Below are 20,922 nucleotides of genomic sequence, written 5' to 3'. Positions count from 1 at the left end.
GGAAAATCAAATTAGCATAATAAAAGAATCCCCAGAAAAATCTGTCATTTTAAACTAGAGATATGTTTTTTTGCATCTGGTGGTGGATTGAGACGCATATCTATGCATCTGCGATGAAAGGTGACAGAGCTGAGTTTGTTAGACCATGACACATCCCAAAAATCTGTCTTCTCACGAAATTGTCTGTAGTGTCCGAATGGTTTGGCAAACTACAAACTATTATGACCCCTCTATGGAAAGATGAGACTCTCACAAACACGATGGTGTTCTCGTTTTGCTTTACAATCTGACAAGCGTCTCGGTACTGCCGATCTGCCAACTTCTGTGTGTAGTGTCCGAACAGTTTGGGCTACATCTAGGATGCCCACAGGCCTCACAGGACTTGTCTGAAGGTCCCCCGGTACCAGTTGAGAAAATTAATGGAAGTACTTTATATATGGAGACTGTTTAGTGTCAAAAATGAGGGGTTAAATACATGTAAAAAATAAATGTTTCCTGATCTTCCTCTTCCTCAAATATAGGACGGACACTTCAGAACAAACATACTTTAGATTATTTATTTTTGACTATCTGTTCCATGTAGTGAAACTGTTATTCAATGTGCGGGCTAATAAGGCCCAAAAATATATATATTTTTGATACTTCAAGGGGTCTTCAAATTCCAAATCAAATAGCTAAATTATCCTTGGTATGACATTTTAAAAACAATTCCATATTGCTTCGAGAACTTGCTTCCAACTTCCTGTGTGTATTTTCTCTTAGAGGTTATTCTGAACTGAAGACACATTAAGTCTTATTTAGTTGATAGTCATTTACTCTGTGTATTCTTTAAGGTGTCATGTATTTCATGAACACTAATTGTTTGAGTATTAATTATTTCAAGACTTTTAGTTGAACTGAATAAATGCATTCCTTGTTTTACTGAGTAAATCTTTGATTCTTTAATTTAGTAGGTCTATTGTTAAATATTATTTACACTATACACTTTTATTTAACTAGGCAAGTCAGTTAAGAAGAAATTCTTATTTTCAATGATGGCCTAGGAACAGTGGGTTCAAGGGCAGAACGACAGAATTGTACCATGTCAGCTCGGGGATTTGAACGCTCTAACCACTAGGCTACACTGCCGCCCCACATATGCTTGGGTTCCACCTTGATGTCCCTGATCTACTTGACTCAATAAATTAATGCTAGAACATCGGTCGCCAAGGTTAGCTATTTGTAACTAGCCTCTTAATAATTGCATAACAGTGCAAGAGAGACATGTTCATTATATTCATACTGAGTGTCACTACCTTGACTAGATGCTCCAGAGACACACGGGGCCAATTGCATTTATTCACATAATAATGGATTCAGATTGCTGAATGTAGTTTATTATTATTAAACATCGTATTCATTCATCTACAACAGCAATCCATGCTTTGGTTAAATGGCGGCAGGTAGTCTAGCGGTTAAGGGCATTGTATCCGAGAGGTTGCTGGTCCTAAGCACCACTAGGTAAATAAAATCTGTCTGTGCCCATGAGCAAGGTCCTTAATCCTAATTGCTCCTGTAAGCCACTAGCATGTGGAAACAGTGCCGGGGAAACCAAAGCATGAATTGCTGTCATACCTTGTCCATAGACTGCTAACATGGCAAGGAAACCAATGTGTAATTTAGGTGAACTATTCCTTTAAGACAGACTGATAGCATAGCTAGCCATAGCTAGCATTCACTGGTAGAAGTAACTTTTGTGTGTAATGGAGTTGACTGGTGACTATGAATATATATATATAATTCACAACATTTTGACAGGAGCTATAATCCAGTTGTAATACAAAAAAACTATGTAAACTATGTGTGTCGTCATTGCTTGAATTCAAGCGTGTCTGCATTACTTTCAATGGGGAAAGATTGCTACCCGGCTTCTGTGATTTTAGTTGAAAACGTCACTTCCCCGTCTGGAGCTATACTCGCTGTCTTTTTTGTTGACAATGACATCAGTGAGGTACAAGTGGGGGAATCGGAGCACAATGATGATAGACAAGTTTTCCACCTGTAATTACCAGTTGGAGGGTCATTCAACTAGATTCTTCCCAGTTGTATGTGGTAAATAATACCACATTCCTACTTGGTTATGAACGCAGGATGAGGTTAGTAACAACTGGGGTTAGAGCGAAAACATACAGGAGGGAAGCACTTCAGGAAAAGGGTTGGAGAACCCTGCTTTAATCCATTCTCTTGTACTATTAGTATTAGTCCAGTTGTCTTTCACACACCTATAGTGCATTCGGAAAGTTTTCAGACCACTTGACTTTTTCCATATTTTGTTACATTATAGCCTTATTATAACATATATTAAATACATTTGGTTCCTCGTCAATCTACACACAATACCCTATAATGACAAAGCAAAAACAGGTTTTTAGAAAATGTATTGAACAATTACATAAGTATTCAGACCTTTTGCTATGAGACTCGAAATTGAGGTCAGGGGTATTCTGTTTCCATTGATCATCCTTGAGATGTTTCTACAACTTCATTGGAGTCCACTTGTGGTAAATTGATTGGACATGATTTGGAAAGGCACACCTGTCTATAGAAGGTCCCACAGATGACAGTGCATGTCAGAACAAAAACCAAGCCATGAGGTCGAAGAAATTGTCCATAGAGCTCCGAGACCGGATTGTGTCGAGGCACAGACCTGGGGAAGGGTAACAAAAAAGTGTCTGCCGCCTTGTTGACTCCTTGCTGTCCCCAGTCCACCTGGCCGTGCTGCTGCTCCAGTTTCAACTGTTCTGCCTTATTATTATTTGACCATGCTGGTCATTTATGAACATTTGAACATCTTGGCCATGCTCTGTTATAATCTCCACCCGGCACAGCCAGAAGAGGACTGGCCACCCCACATATGCTCTCTCTAATTCTCTCTTTCTTTCTCTCTCTCGGAGGACCTGAGCCCTAGGACCATGCCCCAGGACTACCTGACATGATGACTCCTTGCTGTCCCCAGTCCACCTGACCGTGCTGCTGCTCCAGTTTCAACTGTTCTGCCTTATTATTATACGACCATGCTGGTCATTTATGAACATTTGAACATCTTGGCCATGTTCTGTTATAATCTCCACCCGGCACAGCCAGAAGAGGACTGGCCACCCCACATAGCCTGGTACCTCTCTAGGTTTCTTCCTAGGTTTTGGCCTTTCTAGGGAGTTTTTCCTAGCCACCGTGCTTCTACACCTGCATTGCTTGCTGTTTGGGGTTTTAGGCTGGGTTTCTGTACAGCACTTTGAGATATCAGCTGATGTACGAAGGGCTATATAAATACATTTGATTTGATTTGATTTAGATCAAATAAACAGCAAACCTGGATTCAAAAAGGGCGGGCTGCAGCATTGAAGGTCCCCAAGAACACAGTGGCCTCTATCATTCTTAAATGGAAGAAGTTTGGAACCACCAAGACTCTTCCTAGAGCTGGCCGCTCGGCCAAACTGAGCAATCGGTGGAGAAGGGCCTTGGTCAGGGAGGTGATCATGAACCTGATGCTCACGTTGACAGAGCTCTAGAGTTCCTCTATGTAGATGGGAGAAACTTCCATTATGATAACCATCTCTGCAGCACTCCACCAATCAGGCCTTTATGGTAGAGTGGCCAGACAGAAGCCACTCCTTAGTAAAAGGCACATGACAGCCCGCTTGCCAAAAGTCACCCAAAGACTAAGACCATGAGAAACAAGATTCTCTGGTCTGATGAAACCAAGATTGGTCATGTCCAAAGGAAACCTGGCACCATCCCTACGGTGAAGCGTGGTGGTGGCAGCATCATGCTGTGGGGATGTTTTACAGTGGCAGGGACTGGGAGACTAGTCAGGATCGAGGCAAAGATGAACGGAACAAAGTACAGAGATCCTTGATGAAAACCTGCTCCAGAGTACTCAGGACCACAGACTGGGGGCGAAGGTTCACCTTCCAACAGGACAATGACCCTAAGCACACAGCCAAGACAACACAGGAATGGCTTCTGTTCAAGTCTCTGAATGCCCTTGAGTGGCCCAGAGAAACTCCCCAAGTACAGGAGTTGGACAAATCATGCCCAATCAATTGAATTTACCACAAGTGGACAATGAAGTTGTAGAAACATCTCAAGGATGATCAATAGAAACAAGATGCACCTGAGCTCTCATAGCAAAGGGTCTGAATACTTATGTAAATAAGGTATTTCTGTTTTTAGTTCTTTATACATTTGCGAAAATTTAAAATAAATAACTTTTTTTGCTTTGTCTTTATCCATTTTAGAATAAGGCTGTAACATAACAAAATGTGGACAAAGTCAGGGGTTCTAAACTTTTCGAAGGCACTGTATACCTTGAATTTGACAAAAACAAAGATTACATTAAATCAGTCATGATTGGCTTGATTTAGTTACACAATTTCGATATGGACAATTCAGGGATATTTGGTTTTGTCCTCTTGATCAGAAATAACCATAGTTAATAAGACAAGTTGTAATTAATGGACGACATAATTTGGGAATTAAAAAGTAATGAGTACACCAGCATTTTTCATTCATATTAGCCAGAGTTTCCCAAACTTGGTCCTGGGGCCCCCCTGGGTGCACATTTAGGTTTTTCCCAAGCGCTACACAGCTGATTCAAATAACCAACTCATCATCAAGCTTTGATTATTTGAATCAGCTGTGTAGTGCTAGGGCAAAAATTAAAACATGCACCTAGGACCCTAGGACCGCGTTTGAAAAACCCTGATATAACCTGTACGATGTATTGCCACAGTATAATTTCTAAACAAGAAAATGCTTTATTTTAGTTGCACTGAATGATTGTGAAATAGTTCAATCACCCCTTAGTCTGCTCGGTTTCCAGGTTTTATTTCTACCGAAGATAATAAATAGCCTGTCTTGGAAAATGTTTGAATAAAGCGAGGCTAAGTTAACACTGACGTCACATGTAGCTCGGCTTTTAGAGAACAGTACATTTTGGAAGCAATTAAGATCAGCTGTGCGGGTGATCTTAATGTGTATTGATAGTTTAATGAGAGATAAAATAGTGGCCAACAGTGGATGCAATAGGACCATAGTGTTCATTTCCACCCCCATATGATCTCAGGTAGACTGTATATCTTATAGAGGAGGCCTGTGGGGAGTGATGAGAGACTGTGTCTGGTATAGAAGGTTGTTAGTAGAACAGTGCCAGACAGAGTCAGTATCAGACTAGATGAGGCTCTGGTTCTGCTCTCTGGTTGTGGCGACATCCTGGTCCTGAAGGGCTGGGCTACACGCTCCCACTGGGTGAGGATGGCCTGTCGGGCTCCGTCCCACTGTCCTGGCCCTCTCAGACGGTACTGGTACGGGGTGCAGGGCCCCAGTAGCACACGCAGCCCCACACCAGGCTCCCTCAACAGGAGCCCTAGGAGATTAGGACGAACCCCCAACTCCTCTGCCATGGAGTCCATGTAGGGGATATGGTCCACCTGGAGAGGGTGACGCTCCAAACAGGCAAACCTGGAGGGAGAAGGAGGGTATACACACGCAGGTGTTTTGAAAGTGCTTATACCTCATTTAAAAAAATAGTTTACCTATTGGCAAACGAATTACAGTATGTGAGTGTAATAACACATGGATGTTGTCCCACCTGTTTTGCAACGTGCTGGTATCTCTCTTTACGTCCTGCAGCATGGCTTCTTGTGAGGGTCAGTGTTAGTAACCCTGGAGCAAGAAATCATGTATTCATGATGTACTCCTGACCCCTCCTGTCTCAGCCTCCAGTATTTATGCTGCAGTAGTTTATGTGTCGGGGGGCTAGGGTCTGTTTGTTATATCTGGAGTACTTCTCCTGTCCTATTCGGTGTCCTGTGTGAATCTAAGTGTGCGTTCTCTAATTCTCTCCTTCTCTCTTTCTTTCTCTCTCTCGGAGGACCTGAGCCCTAGGACCATGCCCCAGGACTACCTGACATGATGACTCCTTGCTGTCCCCAGTCCACCTGGCCGTGCTGCTGTCCAGTTTCAACTGTTCTGCCTTATTATACGACCATGCTGGTCATTTATGAACATTTGAACATCTTGGCCATGTTCTGTTACAATCTCCACCCGGCACAGCCAGAAGAGGACTGGCCACCCCACATAGCCTGGTTCCTCTCTAGGTTTCTTCCTAGGTTTTGGCCTTTCTAGGGAGTTTTTCCTAGCCACCGTGCTTCTACACCTGCATTGCTTGCTGTTTGGGGTTTTAGGCTGGGTTTTTGTACAGCACTTTGAGATATCAGCTGATGTACGAAGGGCTATATAAATACATTTGATTTGATTTGATGTATTCCACACATTACTATTGACACAAACCTCATCTTCCATCGCTCGCATTCAAATACACTAGGCTACCCAACTTCAGACACAGAGCTCTGGGATGAATCAGGAAAAGGGGAGTTAGTGAGGGAGTTGTTATTTATTTATTTTTATTTCACCTTTATTTAATCAGTTAAGCCAGTTGAGAACAAGTTCTCATTTACAACTGCAACTTGGCCAAGATAAAGCAAAGCAATGTGACACAAACAACAACACAGTTACACATGGAATAAACAAACATACAGTCAATAACACAAAAGAAAAGTCTGTATATAGTGTGTGCAAATAAAGTAAGATTAGGGAGGTAAGGCAATAAATAGGCCGTAATGGCGAAATAATTACAATTTCACAAAAACACTGTGTTGATAGATTTGCAGAAGATGAATGTGCAAGTAGAGATATTGGGGTGCAAAGGAGAAAAAAACAAAAAACAAATATAAATATACAAAATAATATGGGGATGAGGTAGTTGGATGGGCTATGTACTGGTGCAATGATCTGTAAGCTGTTCTGATAGCTGATGTTTAAAGTTAGTGAGGGAGATATGAGTCTCCAGCTTCAGTGATTTTTGCAATTCTTTCCAGTCATTGGCAGCAGAGAAATGGAAGGAAAGACGACCAAAGGAGGAATTGGCTTTGGGGGTGACCAGTGAAATATACCTGCTGGAGCACACGCTACGGGTGGGGGCTGCTATGGTAACCAGTGAGCTGAGATAAGGTGGGGCTTTACCTAGCAAGAACTTTTAGATGACCTGGAGCCAGTGGGTTTGGCAACAAATATGAAGCGAGGGCCAGCCAACGAAAGCATACAGGTCACAGTTAGTTGTTACCTTTAAAGACCTGGGTGGCCCAGCGGGCCTGCATCTCAGCCAGAGGGTTGATGGCTCCCAGGTTACAGATGAAGCCCACTACAGCCAGACTGGGCCGAGCCAGCCCCGGGGGGAACACATGACGGTACAGACACAGGCGGTGACCACCATTAGTCAGCAGACCCGAAGGCAGGAAAGGAAAGTCATAGTTGTAGCCAGTGGCAAACACCACAACATCCACCTAGGGAAGAGAGGGAAGGTAGGGTAGAGGGGTTAAGGGAAGAGAGAGTGTGTGTGTGTGTGTGTCTTCACCTTTTCCACGACGCTCCCATCCTCAAACACCACACTGGAGCCTTTGATCTCCCTGATGTTAGGTTTGACCAGAACACGACCAGAGATGATTCGACCAGGTAGATCATCATTCAACACTGGGATCTGGGCAAAGAACCTGAAATAGATGGATGGATCAATGGATGGATCAATCAATCGGTCAGTAAGTCAGTCAGATATGTAGAGATTTTACCTGTGTTTTGGTTGTAGGCCGTACAGTCTGTGGTCGAAGGTTCTGTTCAGTTTCTTCTCCATCATCATGGTAATCCAGGAGGGGAAGAGCTTCTGCACTAGCCTGTCCAATCTTGAAGTGCCCACCAGGTCACCTGGCAGTCCCCCCGGCCCCACCCTGCTGACCACCCATGCCCCTTTCCGTGTGCTGAGGTACACCTGTAGACCAGGAGAGAAAGGGTTAATGATCTTTGGCAGAGATGGCCAACTCTATTCCTGTTCATGCTAGCTAGTAGTTTTTCATACTTCCGTCAGGGTTTCTTCAAAGACGGGACAATCTCAACTTGGCTACGCCATTTCCTAGTTGCTAAAATTCTAATAGTTTGCCTAATTTATCTTTGTGACAAAACAAGTAACTATAGTGTAGCTCAGGTATTCCCAAACTGGGGTACGCGCAATGCAGTCCGGGGTACGCCAAATAAAAATGTGATTCAAATTTAGTGTTCAGCAAAAAAACAATACATTGTCAAATACAGGTAGCCTAGTCAAATAATTAACATCCAATCACATTAACCGTTACTCTCTCGCGGGAATTCCACTAACGGTCCGTAATGCGTCCATAGAGACACATACCTGCTCTACTGGTAGTACTGCTACTACCTGCAGTACTACACCTGCACCTGTCGGCGACACAAGTTGTTCTGCTTCCACGAGCACATCCAATGCTAGCATCAGTAATTATATATTTGTTGTAGCAGAGCTGGTTAGGCTGTTTTCATGTTATCCAGGGCGTTGGTGACTAACTGTGCTGCTGGCAACAATTGAATAACTTTTTGTTTTGCCGACGTTTACTGACACCGGTCATGTTCAACGGGTGTTGAGCGTTCGTAAATTCATCAGTTATTTTGTGCGAGAGTGCTCTGAAATCGGAGTAGATATGCAGAATTAACTATGTCCATTGAATAGCAAGACTATACCACTTAGCTAATGATGTGCATAATCAAGTCAATAAACGTTGGGTAGTTAGTTAGATAGCAAATAGTTAATATACTGCCTGGCAAGTTCAATGTAATAGTAGCCAACAAACATTAGGTAACTCGCAGTACATACTGCTGTAATGCTATGCGGTACGTAACTTATTTGAAAAGTCATTACTTTATTACATTGCTCAATATTTTCTTAACATTTGTCACAATTAGTTAAACCATTGAATTTGTATTTGCTCTCGTCGGACTTCCGCAATTTTCTTCCAATCTGAAAAGTTATGAAGCCACGCCCCTTTTCAGAAGAATTGGATTATGGGCCCTAAAAGCACAACAGTGTCCACTACATGTATACTTCGTATTTTGCCAAATGTAGTATGACATCCGGGAACTTTTGGCACGATAACTATATCCATACTATGACAAAAACAAACAAAAGTTTTATTAACAACAAATCAATACATAAAGCACATGCGGGAACACAAGCATACATAGATTACAAACAATGGACAATCGAGGTAGGAGGTACAATATCACATTACAATTACACAAGGACCTTAAGGGACATGCATATACTTACAATTCTAACAGCTTTTTTGTTAGTAGAGCATTTAACCGTCTTAAAATACAGTTCAATTTCTTTTTGTAGGGTACGAAAAATGTACATTTGTGTATATGAAATTTGGCCAAAAGAATAATGAAATCAATTGCATAAAAATGTTTCAGCTTATTTCTATTGTATGTAAAGAATCAAAACAGTACATCTCTCCACAATAGTGTAAAATCTTCATACATGTGTTCAAATAAGCATACTATATACTCAATTCACATCATAAATAGTATGGTTAAGTGTGAGTATTCGAACACAGCTATAGAGAAGGGGTCCTTATGGTATAGCTGACCCTGCTCATTCCTGATTCATTTTAGACAAATCTGATGGAGTTGATCAACTCTTTGGACACAATTTTTAGGATTCAATAATATTTTAAGCCACAGAGGGCTATTTCAAGAAACTACACAATATCCCATTTTCAGTTAAATATTATCGCCATAATAATTATTTTTTTAAACACTTTTTTTTGAGAGTTTGAAATTGGGATCCTTTGCGCTGAATAAGGGCATTTATGGGCATAGTGCTGACATGAAAATTAATAATATTGAAAATATTTAAATTCCCAAAACAATTACTTTTTTATTTATTTTTATTTCACCTTTATTTAACCAGGTAGGCCAGTTGAGAACAAGTTCTCATTTGCAACTGCAACCTGGCCAAGATAAAGCATAGCAGTGTGAGCAGACAACACAGAGTTACACATGGAATAAACAATTAACAAGTCAATAACACAGTAGAAAACAAAGGGGGGAGTCTATATACAATGTGTGCAAAAGGCATGAGGAGGTAGGCGAATAATTACAATTTTGCAGATTAACACTGGAGTGATAAATGATCAGATGGTCATGTACAGGTAGAGATATTGGTGTGCAAAAGAGCAAGTAAATAAATAAAAACAGTATGGGGATGAGGTAGGTGAAAATGGGTGGGCTATTTATCAATAGACTATGTACAGCAGCAGCGATCGGTTAGCTGCTCAGATAGCTGATGTTTGAAGTTGGTGAGGGAGATAAAAGTCTCCAACTTCAGCGATTTTTGCAATTCGTTCCAGTCACAGGCAGCAGAGTACTGGAACGAAAGGCGGCCAAATGAGGTGTTGGCTTTAGATTTCCCACTCACCTGCTCCGCTACTCTGCTGGCATCCACAGCGATGTCACCTCCAGAATTCCCAATCCCAACCACCACCACCCTCTTCCCCTGCAGCCCCTCAGCACTGAGGTATTCCCAACTGTGAAAGTACCTGCCCTCAAACTCTTCTATACCTGGGAGGATCAGATAATCAAATTATAAATAATGATACTTGTGGTAATTGATTGATGATGATGATGATTGAGCATGATATTCAAATGATACTTTGTGAGAGCTATGAATGGGATATACAGTGCCTTCAAAAAGTATTCATACCCTTTGACTTTTTCCACATTTTGTTATGTTACAGCCTGAATTTGAAATGCATTAAAGTAATATGTTGTCACTCACCTCACCTCCATAATGTCAAAGTGGAATTATATTTTTAGACATTTTTACAAATGAATAAAAAATGAAAATCTGAAATTTCTGTATTGACTCCCTCATCTCTGTACACCACACATACAATTAACACAGGTACAACCACAAAGATCAAGGAGGTTTTCCAATGCTTCATAAAGAAGGGCACCTAGTGGTAGATTTAAAAACAGAGCATAGAATATCCCTTAGAGCATGGTGAAGTTATTAATTACTCTTTGGGTGGTGTATCAATACATCCAATTTACCCATGACTCCCTGGAAAATAGTGGCAGTTGTTACTGAGTGAAGTATCCTGGCTAAATAAATTAAATGAGTCACCGCAAGATACAGGCATATCATGTTATGGGTATGCTTGTCATCAACAAGGACCAGGCAGTGTTTTAGGATAAAAAGAAACAGAATAGAGCTGAGCTCAGGCAAAATCAGAGGAACACCTGGTTCAATCTTCTTCCCAATAGACACTGGGGGACAAATTAACCTTTCAGCAGGACAACAAGGCCAAATATACACTGCACTTAACTTACCAAGATGACATTGAAGGTTTTTGAGTGACCTAGTTACAGTTTTTACTTGAATTGGCTTGAAAATCTATGGCAAGACTTGAAAATGGCTGTCTAGCAATGATCAACAACCAAGTTGCCAGGAGTGTGAACACTTATTTCTGAGAATAGATATTTCTGTATTTCATTTTCAATAAATTTGCATTTCTAAAAACATGTTTTCACTTGTAAATTATGGGCTATTGTGTGTAGATCGCTGAGAAAAAAATCTATTTAATCCATTTTGATTTGAGCCTGTAACAGAACAAAATGTGGAATAAGTCAATGAGTATGAATACTTTCTGAAGGCACTGTGCACATGATGTATGTATGCATGATGAGAATAGGATTTGAGTCTATATATCTCCAGTGATAGTAGCATATAAATGGGAAATAATCAAATACACAATGACAATGGGGACTATGATAGGGATAGCGAATTTAAAGTTACCTGGGAAGTCATTGAGAGGCAAGTGTGGTTGTGTAAAGTGACCGGTGCAGACCATCACAGCATCAAAGACCTGAATCTCCCTCTGACCTTCTCTCCTCTCTGTCTCCACCTCCCACTGGCCTGACACTGGGAAGTCTGGCCTCTGACGCACACTCACCACAGTGGTCTGACACATGCAGGCACGCACGCACACACACATTAAATGAATCACTATTTACCGTCGAAAGGGATCCTAACATAAGATGTGACTGAATAAACATCCACTTCCTTCCTTCATGCCCTCTGACCTGGAAGTAGATGTGCTTGAAGAGGTCAAAGGTCTGAGCGTAAAGTCGTAGGTAGCTCAGCAGCTGGGGGTGGTGCATGTTGTTGTATGACGCTGTAATCGCTGTATGACATCATCTCCTTGGAGCTGTTGATGATGACAGACTGGTAGATGTTGGCCCTTCCTGGGTCTGGATGCTCCTAAAGGACAAGGACAGACTGAGGATACGCACTAATATGCCCAATACATTAGATATTGGAAGAAAGCCAGGGTAATTTATACTGGATAAACGTTAGATATTGAAAGAAAGCCGGTGTCATTTAAATATGGATCTCCAGCAGTAGCAGACACACACTCTCCCAGTGACTGAGATGTTCTCCCTGTATCTTCTTACTGAGACAAACACTCTAATCCACTATACTGGTTAATCAGGCACCAGGTTCCTCAGCCAGCTCCTTCACCTTGAACCTCCACAGTCCCCCGATGTCATCACTGCCCTCGAAACAGGTGGGCTCCAGACCCTCATTCAGACAGCTCTTGATGCTGGTCAGACCTGAGGGACCCGCCCCGATCACTGCTACTGTACACACCATGATGGAACTACAGAGAGAGAGAGAGAGAGAGAGATGGTTAGTACCAATGAAAGTGCCATTGGAATAACTACAACCAATAACGAATACATAAGTTACAATATCACTCTCACTTCTGTCCACGCACACCATCACACATGTCCACTTGTGACGAGATTGAGGAACCCTGGCCTGTACAGGCAGGGGAGGGTCGTGGTCAGACCAAATCAGTGTCTGATTGGTTATTGGGGAGTGGCAGTGTCTCAGGGGGATGGTCATGAAAATGTTCAGCTCGGTGCCAAAGTCTTGACCCCTTGACTATAGGCCATGGTGGGGGGAAGGGCATTGGAGTGAGGTGGGGATGAGAGAAGCACAGCACCACTGGAAGTGGAATTGTCAATGCTTTCTAATTAGTTGTATTTTAACCATGTTGTTATGTTTTAACTGTGAAACAGAGAAACAGGGAAAAAAAGCTTGAAACAGTCATTTGCTTTTCTCTGAAGGCGCTGATTGGCTTTTCAACCCATACACAATTTTCAATCAATAAATGATTGGCTTAGAGACCTACAGCTATTTAAGTGGGTTTGAGTAAATCTGTACTATAACTGTACATTCATCTCACCCCTTTAACCTTCATCTGAGAGAATGTATACCTTAACATGTAGTTTATCTACAGAGAGAAGCAGCAGTTATGTGAATGTGAACTTTGGGCTATTTTCTTTTATAGCTTCTGTCCTGGTCTCCACTCCTTGAGGGCATGAGGCAGCGAGAGGTTAAGGGGCAGTCTCTATTGCACTCCACACTGCCCTCTCCCACCTGGACACCTGTGTGAAAATATTGTTTATAGACAACAGCTCAGCCTTCAACATCATAGTGCCCTCCAAGCTCATCACTAAGCTAAGCACCCTGGGACTGAACACCTCCCTCTGCAACTGGTTCCTGGACTGCCTGACGGGCCACCCGTAAGTGGTGAGAAGTAGGCAACAACACATCCGTCACGCTGACCCTCAACACAGGGCCTCCTCACGGGTGCATGCTTGGTCCCCTCCTTTACTCCGTTCACACACGACTCCAACACTATTATTAAGTTTGTCGACGACGATGAGGCCTGGCAGTGTGGTGCCAGGACAGCAACCTCTCCCTCAATGTCAGCAAGACAAAGGAGCTGATCGTGGACTACAGGAAACAGAGGGCTGAGCACGCCCCCATTCATGACTTGTGTTTGTTAGTGACAGAGACATGGTTGTTGCATTCAATCGCTTTCAATGGCCTTCAGCAAGTGAGGGCCTACGTGAATATGTTTTAATTCAAATTAAACTCTTTATGACATAACAAATACCTTACGGTCTTACGTTGACAGTCTAGTTTTACTCTAGCACACTGGGCCCGGTTTCCCAAAAGCATCTTAAGGCTACGTTCATCTTTAGAACCTTCATAGGAACATCATTACATCTCTGAGCTGTTTCCCCAAATCATTGTTACTAACATTGCACCACTTTAACAGCTTAGTGTGTTATTAGATACGTTTGTTCTCTACCGAGTCACTTTATACACAGAAGATATCTGCTAAACAAAGAATCAACATGTTTATCTGTCTCTCTGTGACTTCTGGTAGCTTCACAATGAAGCTCACTACAAATAGAAAGTTGCCAATGACACACCTCCTCATTCAATAGTTCTTCTTAATTTTTTTGTCTTTTCTACATTGTAGAATAATAGTGAAGACATCAAAACTATGAAATAACACATAATGGATCATGTAGTAACCAAAAAACTGTTACACATATCAAAATATATTTTATTTTTGAGGTTCTTCTAAGTAGCCACCCTTTGTCTTGATGACAGCTTTGCGCACTCTTGGCATTCTCTCAACCAGCTTCACCTGAAAAGCTTTTCCAACAGTCTTGAAGGATATGCTGAGCACTTGTTGGCTGCTTTTCCTTCACTCTGTGTTCCAATTCATCCCAAACCGTCTCAATTGGGTTGAGATCGGGTGATTGTGGAGGTCAGGTCATCTGATGCAGCACTCCATCACTCTCCGTCTTGGTCAAATAGCCCTTACACAGACTGGAGGTGTGTTGGGTCATTGTCCTGTTGAAAAACAAATGATAGTCCAGCTAAGCCCAAACCAGATGGGATGGCGTATCGCTGCAGAATGCTGTGGTAGCCATGCTGGTTAAGTGTGCCTTGAATTCTAAATTAATCACAGACAGTGTCATCAGCAAAGCATCCCCACACCATCACACCACATCTATGCTTCACAGTGGGAACCACACATGCGTAGATCATCCGTTCACCTACTCTGCGTTTCACAAAGACACGGCGGTTGGAACCAAAAATCTCACATTTGAACTCCTCAGACCAAAGGAAAGATTTCCACTGGTCTAATGTCCATTGCTCGTGTTTTTTGGCCCAAGCAAGTCTCTTCTTCTTATTGGTGTCCTTTAGTAGTGGTTTCTTTGCAGTAATTCGACCATGAAGGCCTGATTCATGCTGTCTCTGAACAGTTGATGTTGAGATGTGTCTGTTACTTGAACTCTGTGAAGCATTTATTTGGGCTACAATCGGAGGTGCAGTTAACTCTAATGAACTTATCCTCTGCAGCAGAGGTAACTCTGCGTCTTCCTTTCCTGTGGGGGTCGTCATGAGAGCCAGTTTCATCATAGCACTTGATGGGTTTTGCAACTGCACTTGAAGAAATGTTCAAAGTTCTTGAAATGTTCCGTATTGACTGACCTTCATGTCTTAAAATAATGATGGACTGTCATTTCTCTTTGCTTATTTGAGCTGTTCTTGCCTTAATATCGACTTGGTCTTTTACCAGATAGAGCTTTCTTCTGTATACCACCCCTACCTTGTCACAACACAACTGATTGGCTCAAATGCATTAAGAAGGAAATTACTACATTATTCCATATATGTTATTTCATAGTTTATGTCTTCAGTATTATTCTACAATGTAGAAAATACTAAGAATAAAGAAAAACCCTGGAATGAGTAAGAGTGTCCACACTTTTGATTGGTACTGTACGTAACAAGTATAGGCTACATAAGCCTACGCTGTATAATTCAATAATATTGAAATCAATTTCATGTTCATTCCATTTAGTCATTATTTTGCTAATTGTAGGCTACTGTCTGTAATTTTGACTCATATATTTCATGATGTGTAACAACACAACAACGCAATTATGTGCCAAATCTTGATTCAGTGCATCATTATAGGGTAAGCATTAGAATAACCTCCCTCAGTATTTGCAGCCATAGGTGATGATATCTGTGATGATATCTTTAAAGGAGCTGATCCATCATCAGTATTGTGGAATAATTATAATGTTAATTCTTTGGAGTCTAAGACGTTGGGGGAGGGAGGAGGCAGTCCTAAGCTGACAATATTGTTTTAAGACAGTCATACCATGGATCCTTTAGCTATTTGATTTGGAATTTTATGACCCCTTTAGGTATAAAATGTGTTATTTAAAAAAATGTATTTGTTAAAATATTGATTTTGGCTTTTACTACTAAAGCCCATAGAAATGCATTTAATAACACATTTATAAATGGCAAAAAGGATAGTCAAAACAATGTATCATAAGAAGCAAGGTTTTGAAGTGTCTGTCCTAAATCTAGGAGATATATATTTTTTTAAATCAGGAAATATACATTTTTGACACATATTACACCTTCATACCCCTTTCTTCATAGTTGTATTATTATTATTTTAAACGGTACTGATTACCTTCAGAGGAGTCCTGTGACACGTGGGGGTCCTAGAGACAAAGGGAGAACACCATTTTGTTCGTGAGAATCTACCCTTTCCACAGTGCTGTCACAGTACTTTTGTAGCCCTAACAGTATGAACGCTACCAAACAGAACTTGGCACATCGACGGTACTGACTTCAGACGACTCTCCTGACACTTGTGGAGGTCGTATAGCAGAACAGAGAACACCATCATGTTCGCGAGTCTCTATTTCCATAATAATGTAGATCAAACCGTTTGGACGCTACAGACATTTGCATGAGAAGACCGATTGATTCCGTACAATTGTACAATTGATTGAGATGCACAATGCAAACCCCCGATATCACTAGCTTAAACTTGACAGATTTTGATGGGGATTTTTATATTATGTAACTTACATTGATGTATTGGATGGAAACATTAGACAATTGTATGTTATTGTATGTTTGTGTAGCATAAAATCAATCAATGTAGATGTAAAGCACAGATTTTGAAACAAACAAAAATATCTACCTGAAATAGATCATAACGGTTATTAACACCAACACATGGGTTCTTATACACCACTAAGAGTTCATTTAACTCCTGAATCAACTCTAGAAATGTTATAATGAACATTCATCACTAAGTAACACTGGCCAATTTGTTGTGTACAAATATTCCCATTTTACAGTCAGGTCAAAAATTATTGGCAAAGATGAGCAAAAAAGCTTCAGTTTTCCCGATGTCAAACTCACTACTAGTGTGAGCGACCAAAGAGCATTTGACCTTAGCACTGCCTTTGGCCACGCACACCAGTGGCAGGTTTGGTGTCAAAAAACTGAAGCATATGCTGAAAAGTACCTCAGACCCACTGTAAGAAGATCCCTCCCAATGTGTTCTCCAACCTCATGACTAGAGTATTTAAAACAGGGGTGCCAATAATTTTTACACCTGTGTCTTTGAAATTTGTATTACTTATTAAACAAAATCTCTTTCTCTGAGCAATTGTATTAATATAAAAAAAATTCCCCAATTTTTTGGAGCACAAAATATACCTCAGTATTTATATTATTTATTGTGTAGTCTTTTTTACTCATCTTTATCAAGGGTGGCAATCATTTTGGACCTGACTGCAGGTACAGTTTAAAACATCTTTTAAAACATATAAAATTACTTCAACCTCTGATGTTGAAGTTAAACACTGAGATACACTAATCCCTAATGCTCGGTCACTATTTACAAAATGTGAAAAAATACAATGAAAACACATATTCAGATTCAGAAGGTGCCCTTGTCCTACATACAGACAGACAGGGATATGACACAGGAAGTTGCTAACGGGAGGACGGCTGATAATAATGTCTGGAACGAAGCAAATGATGTATTAGATTCCATTACACTTATTCCACTCCAGCCATTGGACTAGCCCTTCCTCCCTAATTAAGGTGCCACTAACCCCCTGTGGGATAGGATTATGCTGCCAAGCGAGAAGGGGGAGATAGAGAGAGAGAGAAGGCCAACGGAAACAAAAGCTGTTTTGCAGACAGACCAGAGATACTGGAGACTGTCGGTGTAAGCCGAAGAGAACATGGCACAGAGCCAAAACAACACTGGAAATCTTATATGGCAACTCAACTAGCAGTCTTTCAATCTTCTCGGTGTAACAGTTTGTATATTAGACCATTCCTCCATATAGAATCTTTCCAGATCCTTGATATCCTTCCTAAGCACTTATGGACTGCCCTCTTCAATTCAAAACACAGGTTTTCAATGGGGTTCAAGTAAGGAGACTGAGATCACCATTGCAAAATGTTGATTTTGTGGTCAATTAACCATTTCTAAAATGTCCTGGTACTTGTTAAAGTTCATGACACAGTTGACCTTAATGCCCCCAGGATCAGTGGAAGCAAAATAACAACATAACAAAGATCCACCGCCATATCTTACAGCTAGCAGTCTTTCAATCTTCTCAGTGTAACAGTTTGTATAATAGGACAATTTAGAGTACAACGCAGTTCTCATCCCTAGATTGTGGTACGCTTTCAGAGCCATATCTCTCTCCGTCTCCGCAGTCTTAATCTACACAGGAAGCCTGTCTCACCCTAGTACAGCTCTTAGCAACCAGGTCGAATCTACTAATAAACAACATGCTTTTCCAGAATATTTAAAAGGGACAGTTGCTCACCCAATGCTCTTCTTCTTTGATTAGTCTTCAAGAGCAATAAACACAATGGACAACAGAAATAACTTTGTCAAACAGTAAACATTGATGATTAAGAAGTTGTGCTTACCTCTCTATTCCAGTAAACAAAAGGGCGGAAATGAGCCAAAATACAAACCCCGGAGCTTCTTGCCTCTCAACCCCTCCCCCAAATCCTCCAGCTCTGTCACTCAAACCAGCACTGAATGGTTCATTTCACCAGCCGTGTGGTCAACTGTGTGAGACTGATTAGTCAACAGAGTGAATCAAGTCAAGAGATGAGACAAACCCCGAACCTCATCACACACTGTTTTACATTTCCTTTGTCGCTGTTTAAATGCCAAAGACATATCTTTCTAAACTGCAACAATGCCTCCTTCAGTAGGACGTTGCTTTGGTTGAACGTTGAACAGGTACAGACAGAGGCTGGACATAGCTTCAAGTGTACAAACTAGAGGGTAAAGGCTAACAACTATGAAGGATGGTTTAATGTTATTTAACTTTTATTTAAGCAGGGAGTACCATTCATCTCAAATGTATCTTTCTCAAGGGAGCCCTGCATGACAAGATCAGCAGCAGTTACACAAAAATGTTAGACACAGATAATACAATCAAGGGAGCACAAGAAACACACACATTGGCAGTGGAAGGCGAATAATAATAACTAGAAAAGTACATTTCCTGAAGAAAATGTGTGTGCTTGCTAGCTTGTCTTGAAGTATTGATTGATTGAAAAGGATAGGATAGCCAGAACATGTTCAAGCTTGAACGGTCCAAGAGTTACTATTGGTTATTTATGCTAATTTAGGCTGATTTTAATAGTCATCATTTATAAAGTTTGAAAATGTTAAAGTTGTGGTCATGTTTGTAGCGGAAATGGTTAAAGAGCAGTTTCATTTCAATTGTCTACCTCTGTGTTCTTAAATTTGGAATAATACTGTGAAATTGTGAAAATTATGATAATGCCCTTTTAGTGTAAGAGCTGATTTAAAAATAAATTAGTTAATAGACCAATATGAAAGAGCGTTACAAACCTCTCTGCCAATAACAGCTAGTTCAGTTTTCCCCTCCCCACTGAGACTACTCCCAGACAGTCCTAGCAAAATTCTAGCTATTTTTGTTTCTTTTTGACCATTTTCATTTACAACAATCACAGTAAGGTACTTAATTGTTACCCAGAATTAATTTGATACTGAGATAAAAAAAGAAAAAGGCATCATTGTACCCTTAAAAGGATGGAGGAATTAAATAATCTATGAATGTGTGAAGTGTTTCCATCATCCTGAAATTGGTTTTGGTGTTTCTTGCTTGAATGGTTAGAAAGCAGTGTTACTGTGAATATCTACCTCTCATAGAAACCACTGACTGTAATGTATATTATGCACATTTTAAATGATTATAGGTCAAAAAGTATAAACAGTAACAAAATGTAGTATGTAAACAATCTAAATTGGGTCAGTCTGCACATTTCAATGTTGGTTTGGAGTTGATGGTGGTTCAAGAATAGTAGCGTGTCCATTTTTATGATTTTTAACATTAAAGTCTATGGCCCCTTGATTGCCATTCAAATGCATTGTGGTTGATCTTAAATGTTGATGTAGTTCAATTATATATGGTAATTTCCATGTAAAAGGACTCATGAGCACCAACATGTGAAGTTCACAGGAGCATATCAAATTGGGTGTAAAATGAAAGCTAAGAGTCTATATTTTTGGGAAATTAAGGCATTTCTATTTTAAAAATGAGGCATAAGTAATGGCCTTGATTTCTGGTCAAAAAGATGGAAAAGGGGTCTTAGAAAATATCTACCAGAAAAAGTCTTAAAAGGTATTAGAAATACATCAAAACACAATAATGTTGAAGTAAAGACCCCTGACAACTAATATCAACACATTTAGTTTGAGAAATGATTTGCCTATAAGTTTAACAACTAATATCAACACATTTAGTTTGAGAAATGATTTGCCTATTGTTTAAGAAACATTGCTTTGTGCCTTGTAATTCCATTACCAAAACCCTACATATCTATAAGATTGTTTATTTTCTCTCCCTCATGAGTTCACGGAAATAACAAGTAAAGGTAGACCTACCAATTAGTAAATAGTGTTTTTACTGTTTGTTACCAAATCGGTCAGTCCTCAGATGTCGTTTTTTGGGCTGGTCCAGAACCGCGTGGATTTTAATTACCACAAACGTAGATTTTTGGTCCGCTCCATACCGGCCTTAATTTGGCCCAAACATAGACATCCATGATCGGTGACCTGTTAATTGAAATGCATTCCAGGTGATGATGCTGGTTGAGAGAATGCCAAGAGTGTGCAAAACTGTCATCAAGGCCAAGGGTGCCTACTTTGAAGAATCTCAAATACAAAATATATTTGGATTTGTTTAACACTTTTTTGGTTTCTTCATGATTCCATGTGT

General features: G+C 40.6%; 1 pseudogene; it reads right to left on the bottom strand.

Annotated features, from left to right (window-relative positions):
- Positions 1–4,231: 4,231 nt before the first annotated feature.
- LOC112248716 lies at positions 4,232–19,524 on the bottom strand (annotated as a pseudogene).
- Positions 19,525–20,922: the final 1,398 nt, after the last annotated feature.

Source organism: Oncorhynchus tshawytscha, linkage group LG01, assembly GCF_018296145.1.
Source record: "Oncorhynchus tshawytscha isolate Ot180627B linkage group LG01, Otsh_v2.0, whole genome shotgun sequence".
Classification (NCBI taxonomy): domain Eukaryota; kingdom Metazoa; phylum Chordata; class Actinopteri; order Salmoniformes; family Salmonidae; genus Oncorhynchus; species Oncorhynchus tshawytscha.
This window is presented reverse-complemented; position numbering and strand designations above follow the sequence as displayed.